Genomic DNA, 25993 nt, shown 5'->3' on the forward strand with positions numbered 1-25993 from the left:
ATGGACCAACTCATTGTGTGTTCCACATATTGTTGTTCCAGGTCTGAGTGTCATGTATAATTGTACATTTAAAATGCACCCACGACGCAGAAAAAAACCTGGTCGCAGTTGCGATCTCTCGATCAACGAGGCACCACCTTACCTGCTTTACCAATCATATATCTAAATAGAGTTTTTAACCAATTTTCTTCATTTCAATACAAAAACTACAGATTGAAAACATTAAACATTTCTTCTCATCTTTCTTTAATATTCCAAGAGACGTCCGAACAATAATTTACACAAATAATTTGTAACAGAGATCGGTTTGAGTGTCACCGTGAATCCGAATCGGCAAAGTTTGCGACACCCGGTGTGACTTTCAGAAGTTTTTACATAATTATATCTGACTGAAGAAACTTCTTCTTTCTTGAGTCTTGACTGATCATTCTGACAGTATTATGGTAAAGTTCTACTTTGTTATCTGTATCCTTAGTATGAGTTTGCTTTACGTTTAAATTCATTGAAACGAGAGCGCGTTAGGCGCTCTGATTGGCCGGATCGAATGAACCAACCAACCAGTTTCGTTTACTTTAAACGTACTAAGGTTACTGAGTCTGTATTGATAGTATCGTTTTATTTAGATCATCCAGCGCTGGACCAATCCTCTACTTGGAAGAAATTTCTTGGGATCCTGGTAAGTGTCGATCGCGTTCCCGTAGGATAAAATGATAATTGCAATCACCCAAGAATCAGTGTATGCCTTGATTTCCGGGTTGGTCAAATGGGTTGGAGATCAAAGTCTTTTAAAGATTAGTGTTTAGTGAAATTACTACGCATCTGCAGGGGGGTCAGCAGCTTCGCCCGCATTGCCATAGGATAAAATGTATCTAGTCACCTTATACAGTTAAATAAATCACAGTCTGTATATAAATTTCGTCAAAATCTATTCAGTTTAATTGATGGACAAACATCCAAAAAACAAATTTGCAATAGTATTTGTGTGTAAATAAATAAATCACAGTCATATAAAGTTTCAACATTTTTATCTAATAAAAGTAGAAAACAAAAAGTATTCTTACTTCAGCTAAAAATATAGAAATACGAAAATAAATAAGTAGCTAACAAATTGAATCCATTGACATTCATCAAAGCAGCCAGTCAGTAGGATAATGTTAATGTAATGACAAATACAATCTCTTTGTGCATTGTTGAGTTGCTTTATTGACATTTCTAAGGGTTGCAGATACCGTCAGATGTCCAAAGGAATGAATGATTTATTTTATTCCGTTGAGATGGCAGAATGTTACTCTTTTTTAAGAATGTCTACGGGTTAAGGGAAAGGTTGAAGCTTAGAAGTAATTTTTATGCGTAAATGATAGTAAGTTTAGAAGTCCATTTTTGCTTTAGCCGTTTTCTATGTCTTTTTTTAACGTTGGATTTTTACGACAACGTTGTAGTGGGTGCGTTTACAAGCATAGAAAGTTTACATGCACATGACACCTAGACCCAAAACTGTAACAATTTGTGGGTCACACAAAGAGTTGCTCTGTGCGGGAATCGAACCCGTTACACGTTGCACAGCAGCCAGGTTGCCCTGGCACCGCGCCAATTCAACCGTGCAGTCATTTAACCTGAATATTAACCTAAGTTTTTCCAATAACGCCGAGAGAAATAAAAGAAACAACATAGTCATTTGCCTTATTACTCAAAAAAATCCCTCTTAAATTGTACAATACTCGTATTATGACGTCACAATTTTGACGTGTCATAGATAACAAACCCAACAAAGCGTCACCATTTTATCAAATATTTGCCAAAATAATATCAGAGGGAAGACGGACACGTTGTGGGCTCCAGCAAATTGTTCGAAAATAAAGCCTAATTGTATTTATTTGTTCGCGCGGCTGTGCTCGGTATTAGGAAACACAAAGTGGGCCACCCTGCGGACATTTTCTTATTAAATTAGGTGTTGTTTAACGTTTAGGGAGGTCCTTGTAAAATGTTTCTTTCATTCTGTTCGCGGTATGGACTTAATTCGTGAGAGAGTGCCGACAATTTGTTGTACGATGAAATCTATGATCTTCGCTGTGATAAACAATGATTGGACATGGTTTAATTTTTTTATGTTATTAGTCACTGGCGTTTCGTTAAGCAATAAACTTGGGTAACGGTTGACGCGGAGGCTGAGCAACTGGCTGCCGAGCAACGTGTGGCGGGTTCGATCCCCGCACGGAGCAAATCTTTGTGTGATCTACAAATTCTTGTTTCTAGTCTGGGTGTCTTGTGTATATGAAATCGTATGTTTGTAAACCCACACACAATACAGAAGAAAAATCGATTGTAAGGTTATTTAAAAAAAAACCCAAATCGATATTTTTTTAAAGCATTACTACTAACAGTTTGGTACGTGGCCTGAGCTTCTAATCAAGTATAAACCGCCTCCGAATAAATAAAAATAGTTTTCACCTAGGTATCGTTATTCGTGAAATTTGCATAGTTATCCAGTTTCGGGCACAGGCCGTTCCAACAAATCAAAGATCATGAAAATCTATGCGGTCGTTTTTCAGTTATAAATGGTCTAACTAACAGGACTTTGCATTAGTTTGTCAGACTTATAGAGTGCTAGGATAAACGAGACCAGTGTTGAATTTCCAAATAGGCGAAAGTCCAACTAAAAAGTATATATTACATTTCCAAATAAGGTAGGTACATATTATATTTATTTATGTGAAAGTGTCCTCTAACTAGGTGGAGTGACGATATCTGCAAGGTGACTGACAGTGGTTGGATGCGAAAAACTGAAGAAGTCTATGTTTAGCAATAAACAAAGTTTCACAGTTCTAATATTACTATATGACGATTAACATCATTTTATGTTTAAAGTAATGGAAACGAGAGAGCGTTCGGTGCTCTGAATGGCCGGCTTGAATGAACTAACCAATCAAAGTGCTGAACGCGCTCTCATAAAGCAAACTCATACGAAGGGTACTGTTTAATACAAAAATATAACAGTCTAAATAGTCACATTCAGCCGGTACTACGAATTTTGTTAATGAAGATGTGTAATTAAATCTTCACAGACATCCCGGAGGATGTTTGTTTGGTTAAAGCGATAATGATCTTTACACTGCGAGCTTCATACATTTCGAGTTTCTCTCTATTCTCGTATGCTGAATGAATTGTATATTTTACATGTATGTAGGTAGGTATTGTATGAATACTATTATTATTTAATGAAGGCGGAAGGCTGCAGCGTGTAACTAATTTAATATTGAGTCTAACCGCCGTACTCAGAGTCATTTAATGATTACCTAACCCAGTCCTTAGCAATTGTTTTCGATACAAAATCTTTACTAAGGAATAGTTTAAGTAATCATTATATGTCTCTGAGTGCGGCAGTAAAGGAATAAGGTAAGTTTTCAAAGCAAATGTGTTCAAAGCTACTTATTAAGTAAATTGTTAAACAAATATAATTAATATAAGTACTATTAAATAAAGTTTTCATGAAAAGTAGACTTAATTACATAGTGGTTAGGTTAGAAATTCAATTAAGCCAAGAAGATTGTTATAATATCCGATCTCAATTGGTATAATTCCATCTAAATCCGCTCAGTAGTTTAAGCGAGATTGATTGACAGGAATCCACAGTGCCAATATTGGTCAGTTAAGTCTTTAGAGTATCTTTAGCTTAACTGTCAAGTGCTTTGGCACGGCAGGATATCTATACAGACTGTAAACAGAACGCTTCAGAAGTACGCCTAATTTTTTTTTGGTTTCATAATTTATTTTTTTTAGTTTTCGTGTTATTCATGCAACATCACCCTTAATAGCAGTTGATAACTAGTCATTATCCTATTATGAAATAAACATTGAATTCCTTAATGTTTTGAAAATAAATCACGTTTTTTACCATCATTTGTTTGCGGTTTTTAAGAAGCGTTCCGTTGATAACCTGTATAGGGCTAAGCAGAGTACGTAGTTTTAAAAAGTTATGAATTCCATATGGTGACGTAGTGAAGAAAACATTTGTCACCATTGCTGCTCTATCCGCGGGTGTGGCAAGAACAGATCTCTAAAAAAACTACAATCTTTTAAACTGAAATCTCCTGTCCAGCGTGGATATTATAGCAGACTCCTCAGCCAATCAGTAAACCTGTCATTGATAATAATGAGTACTCGAAAATTGACTAATCAGGAATGACTTTGACCCCTGAATGAGTCCAGAAATAGACTCATCTACTCTCCATGTACATCTTCATCTGTGTCCAAAATGACTTGATGAAAAATAATTCATGTATCAACATTTGAAATGATCCAGTAAGGAAGTGTTGGAGCGAGTGTTTGCAGTGCTAACAGAATCAATTAGGCTTAATGATAGATGACGTCATAGTGTTTGCAGACTTTAATCTTCTGAATTATCCTACTGACTTATTGCCCCACTCAGACTTGGGTCACATCGTAAAATGTAAAACATGTTTGCATTTTCTAAAAATAGCTTTGTTGTGATTATTGTTGTTTTCAGAACAATCTTTACAGTTATCTAGATCATTGGAGATCCCTTACAGATGCTGAGGGTAGCCACCGGGGTGGTTTTAGTGATGTAAAATTCCTACACTCCCTAGTCTTTCTCTCCAAAAAGCTAAGCGCCTATTGAAGGTTTCACCCCATTATCAAAAGAAGATTATTGGAAACATCAACACAATGAAATACCTAACAGCTACGTGGGTACTAGACTATCTTTAGTACATACACTATATTATGTAAGGTAACCTAACCAAATAAGGCCTACCTTATTTTTATTACCGCCTAGCTCGTCGGTTTAAAATGACAATGGGCTGATAATTTCAAAATCTAATATTTATTTATTAAACTTTGTAATAATGGAATCAAAATGGTTTTAGAAACAAAAATTACAATTTTGTAAACACAAATAACTAAAGTGTCACTTTGGCCTTATTGGGAACCCTATGTCTTAATAAGGCCTCAATAAAAACTAGTAAGTATTCAACTTCTTAATTATAACAAAACTTTGTCAATGCTTATAATAAATGGCTAAACAAGTTTCTCATCATGTAATACCCAAGTAACATCTTTGAAGTCATCGGTACCCCAGCATCAGTCAAACGAATGAGAATAACTTCTTGTTCTGTAGCCAATTTAGCGACCGACCTAGCTTTCGCGTAGTAGAAACCACTCTTTAGATGATGCGTACTTCTTTGGAAGTTATATCTGGCTGCAGCAGTCTACCGGGTAAAACAGGGTGCATAAAATTCGAAGGATCAATAGATACTATGAAGAATTTCCCGATATGCATTCACCTCTTTTCTATATCTGTTCACCCCGTTTACCCCTTTCTACCATTTTAACAGCGTTTTCCATCTTTTGCTAAATCCATTGGCTTACTTTTTGACAGAAGCTGGTGATCCGTTTTCTATGAAATTACTGAAAAACAACTATGCCGTAATAAGGCCTACACGTTTTTTTTGTAGGCTTTATTAGGGCATGGCACATAGGTAAACAAAACAACGATTATATGAAATACACCGATATTATAGCTATTTCGCTAATGTGAGGAGATGGCTAAATGTATAATTGTCATATAGACAAAACACGACACGTCGTATACTGATAAATATAAAAATACTAACAGTTTACGCTACTCGAATTTTATAAAAACTAAAGTGCGCTCCACGTCGTGATTGTTTTCGTCTGTAGGTTCCAACATAATCGCGGCACGGGTTGCTTGCTGGGGTCAAATTAGTTAAGTAATGTGCATGCACACTTCTACAAACTTTGGCGACCATTTGACATCGGGAAGAGGGAAATTTTCAAAATAGGCTTTATTGGGGCATAGGCCTTATTTGGTTAGGTTACTATATATTGTCTAAACCTAACAGGAATTCCAGTACCTGACCTCAGATACCTTAAACCTAACCGTGGCATTCACCTCGAAACGGCTCCGGAAGTAGTTAATGTTCGATGGTAAGCTCAAACCGGTTAATCCGGATTATCCGCGTATTGCCGGGTAAACCGAATTATCCGTTCCAATCGGTGATTAGTCACCGAGTACAGTATGTCGAACATGTAGTTAAGTTGTTTGTAAATTAGTTTAGTTATTTAATTGAGCTAGTATTTCTTGTCAGTCAATTAACGGCGTAAGGGAGGAAATCATTTGCAAGAAACTCTCATAATGTAATTGTGATTGAATTTGGTTAGTATTTTTTATAAAAATTATGAAATTCTATGGACAGACAATTATTTCAATTAATAGAGTAAAGAATAAATAGAATTTTTATAGAGATATAGAGAATAAATATATCTACTTAGAAATTTTTAAACATTGTTTTAAGAACTAAAACAATTGCTTTTCGAGCCGGAGCACCGGTAAACCCGCTAGGTAGTCCGCAGCTCCGGAGAACTAATGGACTTAGGAAGCTGAAACTCGGCATGTATGTTCCTTATGCTCCTTAAGGAGTGGTGGGGATCACAAAGTTCCCATAGGACCGATAAAACTTGAATCACCTATTTATGCGTACGAAGTCGCAGGTCGAAGCTAGTCTTTCATAATAATATGTCGTTAAACAAATGTCCTAGCAGTAGTTATAACAGTTGTATTGATCGACTCGCTAGTACCGTGCGCTAGTTAAGTTCTTAAGTCGAGCACAGTGACTAATAGCCACAAATGAATAATAGAGGCCCTCGGCAAAATGCCGCATTCATGTCCTTGATATAATCATGTATGTAGGTGAGCAAAGCATACATATAATCACCTAATTACATTATATGTTACATATGTATGTTTAAAGTGACAAAATAATTGAAATAATGTACGTTTAACAGCTATGTATGGCAACAATTTATGGTTTTTAAGAATTTAAATTAGCTTTAGAATGTGGTTTAATGTAATTCTTTTTGTTTTGTAGTTTTGTAAGAAGGTTTCAGTGTTTATTCAAGGTTTTGCGGTGCGCATTGTTTCTGCAATGTGTTTGAATTGAATAATGGTGCATTCTTATGGTTCTTATTTTATTCATACTTTTTTTTTTTAATATGGAAAGGCCAGATTCTAATCCCTTATTTATTTTTACTAGACCAAAGATGAGCATCTTTGAACTTTAGTTAAACTGCTTTTTAGTTAAAGATACTGTTCCAATCAATTTCTAGCCAAACTTAAATTGTGATCAGTTTCTTTTTTCGTCACGACCTAAACCTAAATACACAACACATATCAAATGGTAACAAGTCGCAAATCAGTCACATGCCAATTTGAGCTGTATTCACAAAGTAACAAGGTAAAAGGTAGCACTATCAAACATCAGCGAGACTTTTATTCAAATGCATTTGAATCGATAGCGTTTCTGTCGTCTGTTTTATTAAAAGGCTATAGACTAGCTTTCTGTCTGTGGCTTTGCCCGTGGAATATCACAAAAGCTTTCATATAAAAGGTAAGTAAGTTCTTGAACTCAAAATTTTCCTAAGTTATCACATTTACATATTTCAAGTATCTCCTTAACATTAATCGATAAAGGCAGTCTATTAATGAAAAATTTTTCGAAGCTACTTTCATCATCAGCAAGTGACACAGCTGCCTAGCGTATTACCAGGGCTCTGGCTCGAAAAGCAGAAGTAGGAATCGGGTGGTTCTTAGTCAGTACGAGTCTGACACTCCCTCTCGCCTCGCCCAAGGCGAGAGAAATCATTGGATGATTTCCCTGCCTTTAAAAAGTCAGTGACACAGGGAGACGACCACTGTTGATCAAGGGTCTTCCTATCCCACGTTTGGCAGGCGGCTTGAGGATTGCAGTTAGATCACTGAAAGCTTTCACTTTTTTTTTAAAGTTGCGGCACTCTAGTATTTTCTCTTGTGTCGTGGGTGCGTTTACAAACATACCTACAAGTTCACATACACATCACACCCAGACCTGGAACAACAGTCTGTGGATCACACAAAGAGTTGTTCCGTCCGAGAATCGAAACTGCGACACGTTGCACGGCAGCCAGTTGCCCAGCCACCGCGCCAACCGTGCAGTGTAACTTTAAGACACAGATAAAGAAAACCAAGGTCAAGTTGACAAACAAACAAAACAATTTCTATTATTATAATGTATCAAAGGGGTAGTAGGTACCAGGGTAGCAGGAGTGTGAGCGACCTCCGACGACTATAAATAGGTGCACATAGATCGATAACCGCATATAAAGTCTAATATTAACGGTTTACCGTGTATTATACAGAATGTGTCGTTAGTAATCGATTTTCTTTGAAAAATGTCTTTATAATTTTAACTTTTAACGGTAAATAGAATAGGTTAGCAGTTAGCATATTTCCTTGTTGTATTATGATGATGTTTTATATACGTACTTAGAGGTGGTAGGTTCTAATAATTTGGTTCAACGTAGGTAGGCAGTGCATAGTATAGTAACCACACATTAAACGACTAAACGTTATTCATATATTAATTAAAAAACACGGTTTACTCACGTATATCATGCAAAAAAGCTCTACTAGTTTCGAGTCTCAGTTACAATCTCTGAGACTGCTCTGTGGCTGCGCGACGTCGCCGCGTTTGCGCACGCTGCTCACAATGAAGAGTCCGTTTGTTACTCGAAACTATTAGAGCTCTTCTCCATTAATGTACGTAAGTAAACCGTGATTTTTAGTTTTCACGATAGGTATTGTAGGACTTATTGGATGTAGACTAGTGTTTATTTATTTAGTAGGTATTACCTGCATATTACATTTTATTTTAGATGGAATTGAATGAAGTTACATTTAGCGTCTGATGTCATATTATTTCAGTTTCTTTTCTCTGAGTGTTCGAACAAAAATTGCAATGTTCCATGCATTGGTCCACTATTGTTGAACGAACAACAGTATGAATGGGCTTTGTCATTCACTCCACTAAGTAGTTCATTCTCTTGTCAGTCAATGTACTGCCTTAGTTACCTTACCTAGTTTTATTACATGATGGAAACTTTGTACCTACATAAGTACATTGTCATCATTTATCACACTTGATATTCCTCAAAGACGTAAATAGAAATGGCCCTAATAGAGTACACTTGCTCTTATGTTGTTATGCAAACTTGTGTTCACACTATCACGAAGTCTAGAATTGAATCAGTACCCTTAGCCGGCTCGAATAAACCAACCAATCAGAGCGCCGAACGCGCTCTCGTTTCGATTACTTTAAACGTACAGCAAACTCGTACTAAGGGTACTGATGTTCTGATGTATCTGTATATTGCCGAATATCTGATTCAATTCTAGACTTCGTGATAACTTTGTACTGAGAGTTTACATAAATGTTATGTAAGTTATTATTTAATTTGACCTTATAAAGAAATTTCCGGAGAAACTGGACCTTTTCTAGGGCCAACAATAAGGTATCGTAGCAAGTCTACTAAAAGGACTCGGTGCCCCTTAGAGGTCTTGAGGGTGGTCACCGAGGTATTTTTAGAGAAGTAAAAATCCCACACGCCCTAGTCTTATATCCCCAAAAAGCTAGGCCTATTGAAGATTTCTCCCCGTTATCAAAAAAGTGAGGCTACATGATTGATGCAAACAAAATCACATACAAAACAAAATTGTTTAACCATAATCTGCCAATCACTGATCGTTGTTATTTACAACCCTGTCAAGTTGTATTACAACGTCAGATTTAAAAGCGTTACATTGTCACATGTCAGAAATTTACACGGTGCAAACATTAACTGACAAAATTGGATAAAGTTACAATATTTCACGTCAGCGCTGATGTGCAGTCAAATTAACCCAAGCGTGTGATTGTCCATTTTTTGCTATGGTAGGCATTCGACAATAAAGCTTGTGGAAGCATTCGAAAAATATCATAAAGAATGGAAACATACTATGTTTCATAATATCTAGATGATATTATTACAGATTTCCTCTGTTTATTTCATGGTGTATTAAAAAAACTAATTGTTGATTTCAGTCATCTTACGTGTATGTTTGTTATTCAGTCACGTTAAAACGGCTAAAGGGAGCGGGACGAAATTTGGGACAGAGGTAGATTATGGTCTGGAATAACGCATAGGCATCTTTTTATCCCACCGGAACGCGGGCAAAGCCGCTGGCAGATGCTAGTTTCTAATAGGTTTCATAAGTCAAATCTAAAGCTGTATCATTAGTAAAAGCTCTTTTTGCGCTGGATAGTCTGGAAAAGACGTTGAACAATTTCAAAGTTTTTTTTTATTGTAGTAATATTATACCAGTTTGTTTAATAATGCAACCGAATCACATTCCAACCATATTCTCTATCTATTGTTATTTTATTCTCTATCTGTACAAACACTATCTACAAAGTAGATAATGAACAGTGCAAGTGTTAGCAGCTAATCTAGGTCTATCTAGATTTATCCAGTTTCGGCCGTCCCGAATCCCATCTCAGAACTATAGGCGAACGTTACCTATTTATATTTTTAAACATACGCTCTGTCTCATTATTCAATAGTCGTAAATGCGACTGCGACGAATTCAATAGTCGCCGGCGCAGGTAGCTGAACAACATCAAACGCACCACTAACTAAGGGATTACACGTGCGTCACTAACTGCCGCACTCAGAGACCTTTAATCATTACTTAAACTATTCCTTAGTATTGATTTTGTACCGAAAACAATTGATAAGTAATGGGTTAAGTAACCATTAAATGGCTCTGAATACAGCGGTAAGCTACGACGTTATCGCTTTTCTATTTGATGAGATATTTATGGGGTATAGCTTAATGTTTTTACTAGGTTCAAGCAATAAAATCCTAAAATGATCAGGCGGATCTGTCTTCTACTGTACATCTGCCTTTTTTGAGGGGGGAAAATCATCCATTGACTTCTCTCGCCTTAGGCGAAGCGAGAGGGAGTGTCAGACTCTTACTGACTAAAAACCACCCCGTTCCTACTCCTGCTTTTCTAACCGAAGCCCCGGTAAACCCGCTAGATAGTTCGCAGCTTCGGACTGTACATCTGCTTTCATTAATTCTACAGTGATATGTAATATAAGTATGTAGGTACTTGAACAAATATACAATACATAGTCATAGTTTTCCACAGGGACTATGACATAGACATAACATAATATGACAAGGTCAGTGTACTGTCGTATCGAGGTGACGTGATGACACTAATGAGCTTAGCTTATAGATTTTCCTTTTAAGCCATGCTTTTTAATTGGAAACTAATTGGATTAAAATAACTGTTATTTTTAGAAAGTTTTTGAGTGGTATTTTTAAAAATGTAGTGGTAGGTTGTAATGTTACAGAGTTAAAATTAGGTCACTGTTGATAGGAATGTTGTTATTGGCAAGGTACATTTTTTTTCCTGATTTTTTTATGGTATCAGCTGGTGAGCGGATCACCTAATGATTAGCAATCGCCGCCGCCCATGGACACTCGAAACACCAGAGGCACACCAGTAACAAGTGCGTGGCCGGCCTTTTGGGGGTGAGAAATTTAAAGGTTGTTGGGGAATCGGGGATTGGGAAGGGGGGTAATGTAAATTCGCACGCACTTTCCGTAAAGTGTCACACATTATGTTAAAGGAAAATCCAGTTATGACATCTCTGTGTATCGGCTTCATGGTTTTTCCCACGTAATATAACAAATTACTAACTTCATTTCTCTATTACTGTACTCCAATAAACATCATCCCCAAACAAAATCAAGAAACCTTGTCCAAATATTAGCCAAGAAAACACATTATATGAAACTATTGCTTCGTATAAAACCACTCAATCGGTCATTGATTGATAGAATAAACTTCAAGTACCTATAGAGGCAGGTCAACCTACCCCTTTCTATCAAATTGGATGTTCAACTTTATTATTTCGGGACAGAGTCGAAAATCCGATGATAAAAAGTTGACGGATTGGAGTAGTTTATTGTGCTGGTGACTGTACCTATCTATTAGGGGAAATCAATTCTATGAAACTAAAAATTGTCCGTATCGAGTACTTATATTCTTAGAAAAATGTGGAGTTTTCGCAGTTTGCACGGAACTAGTGAACTAGGTTATAGCAGGCAAGGGAGCTGTATTTTCTCAAGTTTAATTTTAAAGAAGAATATTTTTGTACTGGCGTAGATTCATACGTACATAACCTCATGCTTCTCTCCCATGGGGGTTGGCATAGGCAATTCAACGCTAATTATTGATACGAATCTTACAATCTACTTTTGTTTTATCAAAAGTCATCATATGTCCGTCTAGGACTCCTACCTCGTCATCGTGTCTAAAGCGATTGTATTAGCAATCTTATATCTGTAAGAGTAATTTTTTTTATTCTATAATCCGGTAAATGAGCAGACTGATCATATGATGGTAAGCAATCGCCGCCAATAGCCAAACTTCTTAAAAACTATACACACGTTTTATTCTAAAAACCTCGCAACACATTGTTTTATCTGTATAACATCTTTACACACTTGAAAAGGATAAAGACGTAAGTATGAGAAGTTTATTGTGTCGTATACGCAAAATCTCGACATTGCTGAACAATTGTTACAAATCGTGCGGATTTAGGAAACCGGCTCGGCTTTACGATCCATCCGCTGTTATCACTCTTGTGGGCTGACAATGAAGGCGTTAATTTTATTATAGCACTTAAGTACTCCTCCTGATATAAGTAGTAAATATAAGATGTGCAATAAATAAGTACTGATGATACAATGATGGATAATGAAACTGTTTATCGCTGGCTTAAGTTTTTGTTGAAAAGTTTTGAATAGGATTTTCGTGCAGGGTAAAGTTTGTTAATACGAGGGACGGAGTATTATATTGAACCCTCTTTCCATAGAAAAATACAACAGGGTAGTAATGAAAAGTGTGTGAAACTACTTCTAGATTGTATAAACCCCTTAAAAGTATAAGTCCGAAGATGTGATTATGTTGTTTCTTAAGTATTATGTTTTACTTAGGACAAACTGATAAAAATTGGGAATAATAAACTCGAAAATATAATTTAAGAACCTCAATTCTACGCCTCTATATTAGCCAAACAATAGATTTATTTCTTCCTGAACTATTTGCACAGCTGTGACACAGACAGCCAGTTTTATATCACTTCATATTATTATAGCTGTTGTAAAAATGACAGTGTCTAAGGGCGGATTTTCCGCGTCTCTGATTGCGGCGAAAGTTTTGTTAGTCGCTGAGATTAACAGACGGCGATGTGTTGAGCCGGGATATATTTTACCTGTTTAACTTTATATATGGAAATGGTTTTATTTTATTAAATTTTTCTATAGACAGTCTATAGCAGAAAATGTCTCATATAACATTAAACAAGCTAAATTTTTGCCAGATTGTTATTAAATCTTTGGCACGTAATGTCTCGTTTTCCATAAAAACATTAAATTTTATTTGATATTTCATTACAGTTCTGGCAGAGATTCCATTGTCGACGGAACCTGATGAAAAAATTAAAAAGCTAGTACAGTAGTAAGTCTGCGAACGGCGAGCAAGGATAGCTCGCCGCCCGACCAGAACCAGACCCGTACGGCGCGTCGCGTTCCGCACATGCCTCTAATAGCCATCAGATATCAGACCACCACAGATGAGGCCCCGTAGGGCTGATACCTGACCTGGCGCACTATCAAACGGTTTTACCAAGGTTCCGGCTCGAAAAACCGAAGTAGGAACGGGGGTGTTTTTAGTCAGTAAGAGTCTGACACTCCCTGTCCTCTCGCCCAAGGAAGGAGACGTCATTAGATGATTTCCCCTTCTCAAAAAAGTGTACTAGTACCATCATATTTAGGTCCAAAATTCAATGCTACGTTTATAGAACGCGAAGACAGAAAATCATTGAAGAACAATGTCAAACGGAATCACTCGTTAGTTGACTGTTACTATTGTAAGTAGAATAGTAGGTATTTTCGTCAACACAAGGTGGGAGTGTGACGTGCCACAAAATCTATTATTATCGTTATTTTGACAGACAACACTGCGGGTGAGCAGGGAAAGGTGAATTGCTGGCAACTAGTAAACATATGGTACACCTGAACGTTAATGATGTGTTTCTTGTAAAATAGGTTAACTAATGCTTCTGTGTTTTTGTTAATGAAAGACAATTTGTGTAGCTATAAAATTATAATAAGACACGTTGCTTTGTTAAGGACGCGTTCTCAAATCTGACGTAAATAAGCTATTTTTCGGTGCATATTACGACCAAAAGAAACTTAACTGAACATAACTAACATTTACAATAGATAGATCACTTCTTTATCTCCAAAAATATAGATTTGTAATGTGAAAAAAGTTATATTTTATTATTGCAAACACGATTTTTCTTTACCTCTTCACACAAAAAAGGGTTGAGTTTAGGGACATTTTACTGCTACTACACGCATAATTCTGAATCTCAAAAAAATATCCCGGGGAAGCAGACATAATCAAAAATTATACTATAGGAAAAAATTACGAAAATATTACAAATTGTCTGGGAAATAAATAAAAGTTCCCGTTTAATTTTTCCTCCTATTTTGCTGTCAGACATCAACTTTAAAGCGTAGCAATAAGGGTTATTTTATTTGTTTACTATTTAGATTTATTAGATAGAAAATGTCAAATGAAATTTCAGTCTGCGCTCGAGCGCTGTCGTGGGTGGACGCTGCGTCGCCTGTTACAAAAAATGGCCTTGAAAAAGATCGCTGTACGAGTACAAAATATTTGATATTATACTTCACAAACCAATCTTGATATTTTTACCGACTTCACAAAAAGGAGGAGGTACTATGTTCGGCTGTTTGTATGTTTTTTTTTACACATTCTGTACGAGCAACACTTTACTGAATATAGAATGTTTCGTTATATTATTTTGAACATGAGGTTAAATCAAAATCCAAGATGGCGCCGACAAGATTTGCCAACTTTCCACCATGGGTGTCATTTTCGTGGTTTTTGGGGTCGCTTATAGCGAATATGGAGTCAAAATCAAAATCCAAGATGGCGCCGACTAGATTTGCCAACTTTCCATCATGGGTGTCATTTTCATGGTTTTTGGGGTCGCTTATAGCGAATATGGAGTCAAAATCAAAATCCAAGATGGCGCCGACTAGATTTGCCAACTTTCCATCATGGGTGTCATTTTCATGGTTTTTGGGGTCGCACAGTGTTTTAGAAACCCTTGGGGGAGGACATATTTAGCTTATAGCGTATATCGATGTAGTTAGTCCTAATAACACAAATTGCAAAAGAAACCCCATGTCAATTATTTTTAGTTTTCGAGAAAAAAATACTAAAGTTGCTAATTCGGAGTGTGGTTTAAATAGGTTTTTCTTTTATTTTTCTTTTATCTTTAAAATAACGAGCAAAATTTGATATCCGGATTTTATCACATATATTTATGTGTTATTCAAGCTTTACAACAGGTATGAATTGTAACTAGGTACAAAGATATTTGCAAAAAATCCAATTTTAGTTTCAATTTTTTATTTTTTTATTGACATAGTTTCCGCACGAAATCTTCATGGCAAATGATAGTTAGCCTTTTGTACTATGTACTTAAATTAAATCAGCCACATAATCCGTGGTATTACAAAATTATGTACAATTGAAAAAAAAAACTAAGCGCCTTTATTATTACAAATAGCAAAGTCAACAATCAGCACTTTGCTTTTTAAATGATACAATCATTTTATCTAGAGAAGTCGACATTTTAGAAGATGATGATTAAAATAAATTCTTATTTAATCTACCATATAGCAAAAGTCATGTCATGATAGTTTGCAATAAAAAATCGTGTGGTGACTATTACTAGGACCTACGTAATTGAAAGAAATACACAATAAAACATGTATATATTAAACATATCTATATGGTAGATTAAATAAGAATTTATTTTAAGCATCATCTTTTAAAATGTCGACTTCTCTAGATAAAATTATTGTATCATTTAAAAAGCAAAGTGCTGATTGTTGACTTTGCTATTTGTAATAATAAAGGCGCTTAGTTTTTTTTTCAATTGTACATAATTTTGTAATACCACGGATTATGTGGCTGATTTAATTTAAGTACATAGTACAAAAGGCTAACTATCATTTACCATGAAGATTTCGTGCGGAAACTATGTCAATACAAAAATAAAAAATAGAAACTAAAATTGGATTTTTTGCAAATATCTTTGTACCTAGTTACAATTCATACGTGTTGTAAAGCTTGAATAACACATAAATATATGTGATAAAATCCGGATATCAAATTTTGCTCTTTATTTTAAAGATAAAAGAAAAATTAAAAAAAAACCTATTTAAACCACACTCCGAATTAGCAACTTTAGTATTTTTTTTCTCGAAAACTAAAAATAATTGACATGGGGTTTCTTTTGCAATTTGTGTTATTAGGACTAACTACATCGATATACGCTATTAGCTAAAAATGTCCTCCCCCAAGGGTTTCTAAAACACTGTGGGTCGCTTATAGCGAATATGGAGTCAAAATCAAAATCCAAGATGGCGCCGACTAGATTTGCCAACTTTCCACCATGGGTGTCATTTTCATGGTTTTTGGGGTCGCTTATAGCGAATATGGAGTCAAAATCAAAATCCAAGATGGCGCCGACTAGATTTGCCAACTTTCCATCATGGGTGTTATTTTCATGGTTTTTGGGGTCGCTTATAGCGAATATGGAGTCAAAATCAAAATCCAAGATGGCGCCGACTAGATTTGCCAACTTTCCATCATGGGTGTCATTTTCATGGTTTTTGGGGTCGCTTATAGCGAATATGGAGTCAAAATCAAAATCCAAGATGGCGCCGACTAGATTTGCCAACTTTCCATCATGGGTGTCATTTTTATGGTTTTTGGGGTCGCTTATAGCGAATATGGAGTCAAAATCAAAATCCAAGATGGCGCCGACTAGATTTGCCAACTTTCCATCATGGGTGTCATTTTCATGGTTTTTGGGGTCGCTTATAGCGAATATGGAGTCAAAATCAAAATCCAAGATGGCGCCGACTAGATTTGCCAACTTTCCACCATGGGTGTCATTTTCGTGGTTTTTGGGGTCGCTTATAGCGAATATGGAGTCAAAATCAAAATCCAAGATGGCGCCGACTAGATTTGCCAACTTTCCATCATGGGTGTCATTTTCATGGTTTTTGGGGTCGCTTATAGCGAATATGGAGTCAAAATCAAAATCCAAGATGGCGCCGACTAGATTTGCCAACTTTCCATCATGGGTGTCATTTTCATGGTTTTTGGGGTCGCTTATAGCGAATATGGAGTCAAAATCAAAATCCAAGAAGGCGCCGACTAGATTTGCCAACTTTCCACCATGGGTGTCATTTTCATGGTTTTTGGGGTCGCTTATAGCGAATATGGAGTCAAAATCAAAATCCAAGATGGCGCCGACAAGATTTGCCAACTTTCCATCATGGGTGTTATTTTCATGGTTTTTGGGGTCGCTTATAGCGAATATGGAGTCAAAATCAAAATCCAAGATGGCGCCGACTAGATTTGCCAACTTTCCATCATGGGTGTCATTTTCATGGTTTTTGGGGTCGCTTATAGCGAATATGGAGTCAAAATCAAAATCCAAGATGGCGCCGACTAGATTTGCCAACTTTCCATCATGGGTGTCATTTTTATGGTTTTTGGGGTCGCTTATAGCGAATATGGAGTCAAAATCAAAATCCAAGATGGCGCCGACTAGATTTGCCAACTTTCCATCATGGGTGTCATTTTCATGGTTTTTGGGGTCGCTTATAGCGAATATGGAGTCAAAATCAAAATCCAAGATGGCGCCGACTAGATTTGCCAACTTTCCATCATGGGTGTCATTTTCATGGTTTTTGGGGTCGCTTATAGCGAATATGGAGTCAAAATCAAAATCCAAGATGGCGCCGACAAGATTTGCCAACTTTCCACCATGGGTGTCATTTTCATGGTTTTTGGGGTCGCTTATAGCGAATATGGAGTCAAAATCAAAATCCAAGATGGCGCCGACAAGATTTGCCAACTTTCCAACATGGGTGTCATTTTCATGGTTTTTGGGGTCGCTTATAACGAATATAAAGTGAAAATCTAAGTTCAAGATGGCGCCGACATAAATATATAAATAACCATGCCAGATCCTGCCCCACTTAATTTCATCAATGTACAAAAAATGTAAAATCAAAATTATGCAATGAAAATCAGACCCTTGGTTACTTAATTATTATTCTGATAAACTTGCGGATAAAAATAGGAAATAAAAAGAATTTTAAAAACCCAAGGCCTATTTCCTGTATTTATCGCGACCCTCTGCGTTTCTTAGTACGCTTGCACAAGGAACAAAACGAGTCATTCAATAAAAAAAAGATTTATTAATGTAATGTGTACGAATTTTAATATGAATTTGGTTTTAATACATACTGCTGGTTAATTTTTTTTTATAATATATATTATAATGAATGCATATTATAATTATGATTTCGTGTTTGAACGTTAGTGATTAGATGTAACGAAACCTCATTGGCGTGCGTGTGTCATTATGTCCAAAAAGTCATTATTTGACATTCGCTCTGTCTGTTCTGTTTACATTGTTGTTTCGTTATGATTATGAATTAAAGTAGGATTACTAAAGGTGATATTGGTGATGAGTGATGACATTCCTTCCTTTCATAGCTAAACACCCTATGATAGCATTGTAATTTAATTATTTCTACCATTATAACTGCAATTAACCTAACCTAAATGTAATATTTTGTACTTAGATTCATATAGAAACCGCAAGATCTAAAGGCTTTTAATCATGTTTTTAGTTATCACTAATAGAGCAGCAATAGAATGCTACATTTGGCATGTCTGTACACTATATTTTTTTGGTGGGACAAAGCTCTATAGAGATGCTGGCATTGTCATTTTTCGACATGAGTGTCATTGTTTTTGGGGTCGCTAATATCGAATACGGAGTGAATCATTCGATTTTATAAAAATTGTCTTCTTCCGGAATTAATTGACCCAAGACAGGCAAGAAATATGAATTTACGGGCTCATTCCTCGCATATTCAAACAAATATCGTGAAAATAAAGAATTGATGTTTAATTTTTTTTTATGGATTTTGTTTGTTCCACCCAGGTCTTGTCACGTTCGTTACCATAATTGTTTTTTTTTATCTTGGCGACCCCGAAAACCATTGATATAAAACCATAATAAAATATACAATGTGATAGGGGTGAGACTTCTAACCCGTTAAGGCTGAGTTCTACATCTAATTTTATCGACAAAAGTCGGGGGTCGAAGGGGTCGAATCCCCTCCCCTAAAAAATATGGCTATTTTAATATTATTTTTACTTTTTTTGATATCAAAGGTTGTTTGCGTCGTAGAAACAAAAAAAAACGACAAACGGTAGTTAATAACCTTGGCTAACTAATTCATTACTTTTTTCATATGTTTAATAATGTTTTGGTGAGAAAAAAAATCATTTGTGAATTATTTTTACCGAAAAAATCACAATTTTTCAATATTTTCAATTAGGGGTTCAACCCCCATATTATTTTTTTTGTCGATAAAATTAGATGTAGTACTCAGCCTTAACGGGTTAGAAGTCCCACCCCTATCACATTGTAGATTAAAAAAACTTAAAAACATGTTTTTGTGATGAACCGAACAAAATAATTTTAATATTAATACTAACAGTAGGCGGAAAATTTAGTATTGTTATGAGAATAATTAGTATAAAAGATATGGCGAAAAAGTGCTCATCACGCTAAATATCTTTTCTTGAAAGTATATTCAAATCTCTTCAGGTTCGGCTGGGCTGGAGTCCATGTCAGGGATTCTACATCCTCGATTTTCGTATGACGCTAAAATGTGCTCATCACGCTGAACAACTTTTCTTAAGATAGTATATTCATATCTCTTCAGGTTCATCTGGGCTGTTAAGTGTCCACGTCAGGGATTCCTGACCCTTGATTAATTTCTACGAGGTATTAATTTGCCACCGGTCCTTGATAAGTCTACAAAGTTTGAACGAAATCGGTCCGTTTAAAATGGGTAAAAATCGAGTTGGAAGAGGTCGGTTACATAGAAACATACAAACAAACACACATACATACATCCTTTACATATGAAACTAAATAAAAGCATGTAAAAAGTTAGTTTTGCGTTGGCACCATTTGATTTTTGATTTTGAACGCTTACTTTCCGAAAACTATGAAAATGACACCAATCGAATAATCCGAGCCCAAATTCGGCACTGAACGGAATTGAACAACAGATAACACAAAACATTTGAGTCTACGCACGCACTAAACAAAATAAAAATATTAAAAAAGAAAGTAAGAAAATATTAAAACTTTCAAAGTATCAAGTTCATTTTGTCATAATTTCCGCAGCTATCCGTGCGTATGTGTGTATTGTCGAGAGTCGTGTCAATGTAGTGATGCGATTCGATACCTGTCAATTATGAGAACGCGTCCTTAATGACATTTTTTCCATGGGTTTCGTGTTGTGAGTCATGTTTTTGTTTTGTCTACGGTAGAAAAATATTCTGTCATAAGTATTCATATGGGTAGGAATGTTATTTTATAGAAGAATTTTGATCCTGAGATCCGTGAAGTGTATAACCTACTACAGCCAGATATACAATTGTACAAATGTAACCATATCAGGTAGTCGTTAAAAGAAACAAAGATAAATTCACCAATAATGACAATCATCAGTCGAAATAACGTTCAAAGTATGCAGACTACATTTAATCTGGTAGCCTAACAAAACACATTGCTTTAGAGAATAAAACAGAAGCTTGCAGTACAAAGCGAATAATTTACTCCAATTTCGTATTTATTACCCTTAGAGTTGCAATTCGGAGCGCTTTTATTATTAATGTGAACGACGAAGTAGGTAGCAAACTTACCTTCAAACTTATTCTATAAACGAATTGTACAAACTGCACATCAAGCTATCCTAAACGATTACCATTCTTAAACAGATTTTCAACTTTATTGCTTACCAATAATAAAGTCCAGAATTGTCCAGAAGTACATTGAAACAGGCTGGATAACGAAGTTTAAAATCCTAGCTTATGTACCCGAAATGAGAAAACCTTTGGGTCTTATTGTTTCAATTAGTTGTTTTATACAAACGCCGAGACAAAGAGCCACCTACACTCAAGGCTCGATTTCGTTTTATGGTCTAAGTAAGAGGTCAGGAGGCTTTCGCGGCGTGTATTGGCTTCGATCCAAGTATTTTATCTTCATGATGATATTTCATACACAAGGCCTACTTCCAGATATATTTATGACGACATTTTCTTTTGTTTTCGCTTGAGAACGACTTATTTCAACTGGAAAATAAAAGTACAAACTCATAACAGACGATATCTCATATAGACATGATCGTTTCGTCTCGGCTGTGAGAGTGGAACAAATGGTTCGGATGAAATAGAATAGTTGATGGTGACATTAATCACAGGATTGAACAAATTATTATATCAACAGACAATTATAGAGCAATAGGATGAAATCCTTAAGACCTAAAACGATGATAACAACCTCTATCTACAAGCTAGTAGAAGGAAAAGTTGACATGCAGATTCCTCACAAAAAGACCAGAGGAATCCCGATATCAATTTCTAAAGCAAACCTGTTTACTCCTTGATATAATACCACAGCAACCTTCTTCATGAAACAAACAAGGGCGTAGCTTTCGATAGAAAGTGCGATAATGTTCTGAACAAATTGGGTGTTTGTAAGATAATTTCCCTCTTCCCTCGAGAGGGCTTCCCTCGGGTCCTTATCCAATAAATGTCTGGCTACGTGCCGGAGCTTGGGCGATTTTAAAACGTGACGCCGAGAGCCGATCGGAAAGACGAATTGGTCGGATGGTTTCAGCCATTTCATTGTACTCTATATGTGTAGGTATTTTCTAAAGGGAATAGGATATCAGAACATTTTTGAATAAATTACGTTATCTATATATCTAGGGACCATATTTTAGAACGATGGAGATCATAAATTACGATTAGAGTCGAGATTAGCGCGTCTGTTTGATTTGTATCCAACCAATGCTTTTTCATAACCCCCTTTAGGAAGATTTCACGAAAAAATAGAGAAAGGAAGGAGGAGAAAGAATGAGATATTTTGATTAAATGAATTTAGCCAATATTTTGACGGTTATAAAAGGTCTTATTAAACCTTGCATAGAGTAATCACAGTTTTATAAGGGTACATAAGAAGATAGATGATTTAATCAACATAAAGCCGGACATAGTGGCTAGTTGTAATCTGAACGAGTGTGACACGCAGCTCGAACAGTCCATTAACAATTTTACGAGGTCGTTCATCAAACTGATTCAGGGGTAACGGCGCCAAGCTGAGGAGTTATTTCTGTTGTATGAGATGAGAATATCCAGACCGACCTGGCTTGGTCAGGTATGTGACTTTGTATTTGATTGTTTTGAAAGTACTTGAGGGATTACTGAGTAAACAAATCTGGTTTAAATAATTATGAAAGTTTGTGTAATACCATATATTATACTACTATCAGCAGTGCGACGTCGCCGCGTCTATGCACGCTGCTCATGATGGAGTCCCTCTGTGACTGAAAACTAGCTGAGAGTAGAGCTTCTCTATTTTGACGATGATATGACGAATTTTCATACAATTATTTAGATCAGAGAGACAAGACAGGGTACTTTTTTTTGGAACAAGACCGCCTCATCCCTGCGTACCGCTGCAACTCCTGTAAGCCAGGATCACAGAATACAGTAGATACAACCATGAAAACACCGGATCACTGAGGTCCGGCGCGTTCCAATCACATGATAACTGTCTTGGATCCTGCAACGAAATAATTAGAGGAGAAGAAAAAAAACGATAGTTTAGAAGATAGACTCTACAATCGAGACGCTACAACGAACCAAATAGAAATAGGAAAAATTCAAACAAGAGAATTCATAACAACACAATTTTCTTTTATCAGCACCCCCTGTAATTAAACGGTAATCTTTCAGGAGAACATAAATTATTTTCGGACCAACCCTTGAGCTGGAATTAAACATAAATTAACACGAATTTGTTTCAACCCCTATTTAGTATATTTGGAAAGGTATTTGCGAGTTAAACCTTGGGTAGCTGCGATTTTACACGCAGGTCAACCTACACCAATATTTTTACTGAATATTCAACGTTAACGTTTGGTAATAAAGTTGAAAATGTTGTAAAAACATTGACGGATTGGTTTAATTTGAGCTGCTGTGCTTTGATTTATACGTGTTTAATCGTTTCATGGCAAGAGGTGGGCGAAACATATTTTTCGTAAATCGTTTCACGCTGTACCTGTAGTACATGTGTTGAATATTTATGAAACTTAATGTTGGACAAAGGAATGCAACAATATAACCTTATTACGTCAGCACAAGATAGTAAGAAGATGTTTGTATTACCTTCCAGATTATTTCGATAGTATAACCTCATTAGTCAATTTTTACTGCTAATATAGAAGAGTGTTCAGACTGGTTACAATATTGAATTATAAAAAATCTTAGCCGTCAAAGACACCTTTTGTTTTTTGTCTGGTTTGTAGTAAAGTTAAAGTTACATAACGTATAATGTAGTGTAGATATAGATATGAATTAAACGACAAAAAAATATTTTAGGTATGTAATGTCAAAATAAACTTAGGTAGGTGTGTCTGTCTAAGGGAACTAGTTCTTTATGATATTCACTGTGCTAAAGTTGTGAAAAAATCAAATTATCTTAAGTTGTTCTTTAAACAGTGAGATCTTTTATTTAGTTCTATTACGTTGTATAAAATGAGTAACGTATTTCACCGGTGCAATGTCATGACAAAGGAAGTAGTACGCGCCAACTATCCGAAGCATTATAAATAGACCAATAAATATCTACATCTGATTAATATAATTATAACGTAACATCTTCACGCTTCATATAGCGTTAGTAGATAGCATAGTATTCAATGTAACGCATCCTTTTCACCAGTTGTGTTATAAACCCCATATACGTAACAGAAAGCAAGTTTTTTCACAAACCAAAAAACCATTCAAAACGCTATGGTGTATATAATACACCTTTCCAAAAATGACAATAATATTTTGACCGATACGAGAATCGAACCTTAACACTCGCTTGGTCATTACAAATTAAGACCACTTCATCACCAAAGAAGCAAACAAATTAATTTATGTATAAGTAGAGTCAACTAAATAAAGTATAAAGTCCGTACATTAGCTACTAAGTACTTAATGTTTTAAAGTATAGTAAAATATTAGAGTCGGAGTCCAGACCTATATAATGTGACCTAGTTTGTAGGTATCTACGTCATTGGGTTGGCTGTTTCCCAAATTTGGGAATAAAATTTCGGCGTAGAAAGTGTAAGCGATTGGTCAACGAACATAGCTGCTGGTTGAAGAGTTTGTCGCCATAGCTTCATTGAAATATTGTATGTAAGATAGAATATATAAATAATAAAGTATTTTTATGATAGATTATATTTTTTGCGAAAAACTGTCAAGAAACGTTTGTAAATAAAGTTTTACAGGTCTTCTTGTAGAGTTTTTAAAAGCAATAGCAGTTTTTTTGGTCATTTTATGTACAGTTTTACACTTTGTAACGGATAAAAAATTCTACATAGCTTTTACTTATGTAAGTACTCAACAAAGTAGTGCGAAAGTTACTTCTTACGTTGAAAACTGTACTTATGGTTTAAAACAGCATTTTCAAAGTTTGTTACAAAAGTTAGCTCTACCCGCATATTGTAGCGCCGGCGTAGATACAATATAAAGTTACGGCCGGTGTCCAAAAGCTACAGCGCTATAATTTAATACAAAGGTAATAAAAAATAAAATACCTTCGCCGCTCCCACCGCAGTATCGATTCCCACCACCAGCGCGCCACCGCCAGCCACCACTCGAGCAAAGAAAAACAAAGCAAGTGAACACAACACTTAGAACGTCCACACTAATATAAAAGCGGCCGGCGAAAACCGCAACAGTTCACTTTTCGCCACAGTCAACTTGAAGAGAAAACTTGTACAACTTAAAAATAAGCAGAAGCGACGATCGAGCCGTGTCCGAGACTATCCAATTAGACAAGAAGAATTGAAGCGAGTCAGACGGCGCGCACCGCGGAAAAGTTTTATATGATTTTACGTTTCTCCATCCCGTAGGCGCGGGCCGACCGGCCGAAAGTTTTCAGCGTAGCGCTCGGAGCCGAGTGTGCTTTTGTTACGCAACTCACTGCGGCGCCGCGCCGCTAGGGGGAGCGCGCGCTCAGTGGCGCAGTGGCGGGCATGCGCACTGCCGCGCGCCGACTGTCGCCCGCCGCCGTCGCCCCACGAGCCACCGACTCCTCGTAAATCTTTCCTTGCTTCTCACCACTCGCACTAGCGGCTCCCATCAACTGGCATGAGCGACTGTCCTAATTAATAAGTAAACACTCCACTACTCGCCGGCGCATGCCTTCAATAAACTAGCAGCGAAACTACACTCGAGCATTGTTGAGTAATCTAGCTGAATTTATCAACTTTCTTCATACAGGCTGACCCACTTTGTGATATTGTATCAGAAGAAAGTCAATAACAAAACAGAGGTCATGGTGGTAAGAATTGCGTGAAGCCACGGTAACGGTAGGAGTCTCTATCTGAGATCTGGAGTGAGGCAGGTAAAGTAGCTACTTAAACAAATATTGCGACCAGCGTATAAGTAGATAGAACTGTTTGAAAATAACATAGCTACGTACAAGTTGCTAAAATTACACAAAATTCTGTTAAGTTTAGATGTAGAAGAATGCTGTAATCCGAATGTTACGCAACGCTGTTGGCTGTCATTTATCCACGAGGATTCATAGAATATTCACACTTCACAGTACCTCTAGACATGGCAAGAATGCCTAAATAAGGAAGGCTGTCGTGTGAAACATACTAGATTCAGTGAAAATACGACAAACCCTGCCCCAGCAAGTTCTATTCCTAGCAGTTTATTTACTTACCTGACCTTTTTCTTTTTGTTCAAAAGTTGTTTCTATTTCCTCATTGTGGAAGAATTTAAATCGAGGATATTTTTGT

The 25993-nt window shown here is 36.3% G+C and overlaps 1 protein-coding gene across 37 annotated transcripts in view; it reads right to left on the bottom strand.

The window, feature by feature from the left end:
- Positions 1–25303, bottom strand: part of LOC118268071 (glutamate-gated chloride channel) — a 124298-nt gene extending 98995 nt beyond the window's left edge. For 4 of the 37 annotated variants that reach the window (XM_050706602.1, XM_035582302.2, XM_035582297.2 and 1 more), the window contains exon 1: positions 24779–25296. The gene's annotated coding sequence lies outside the window, so the exon portion shown is untranslated. Of the gene's footprint in view, positions 1–24778 lie in introns of all 37 variants that reach the window. The other 33 variants (XM_035582320.2, XM_050706597.1, XM_035582298.2 and 30 more) reach the window with 22 other exon arrangements.
- Between the last annotated feature and the right edge of the window lie 690 nt (positions 25304–25993).

The sequence above is a fragment of the Spodoptera frugiperda genome, chromosome 29, assembly GCF_023101765.2.
Source record: "Spodoptera frugiperda isolate SF20-4 chromosome 29, AGI-APGP_CSIRO_Sfru_2.0, whole genome shotgun sequence".
In the NCBI taxonomy this organism is placed as follows: domain Eukaryota; kingdom Metazoa; phylum Arthropoda; class Insecta; order Lepidoptera; family Noctuidae; genus Spodoptera; species Spodoptera frugiperda.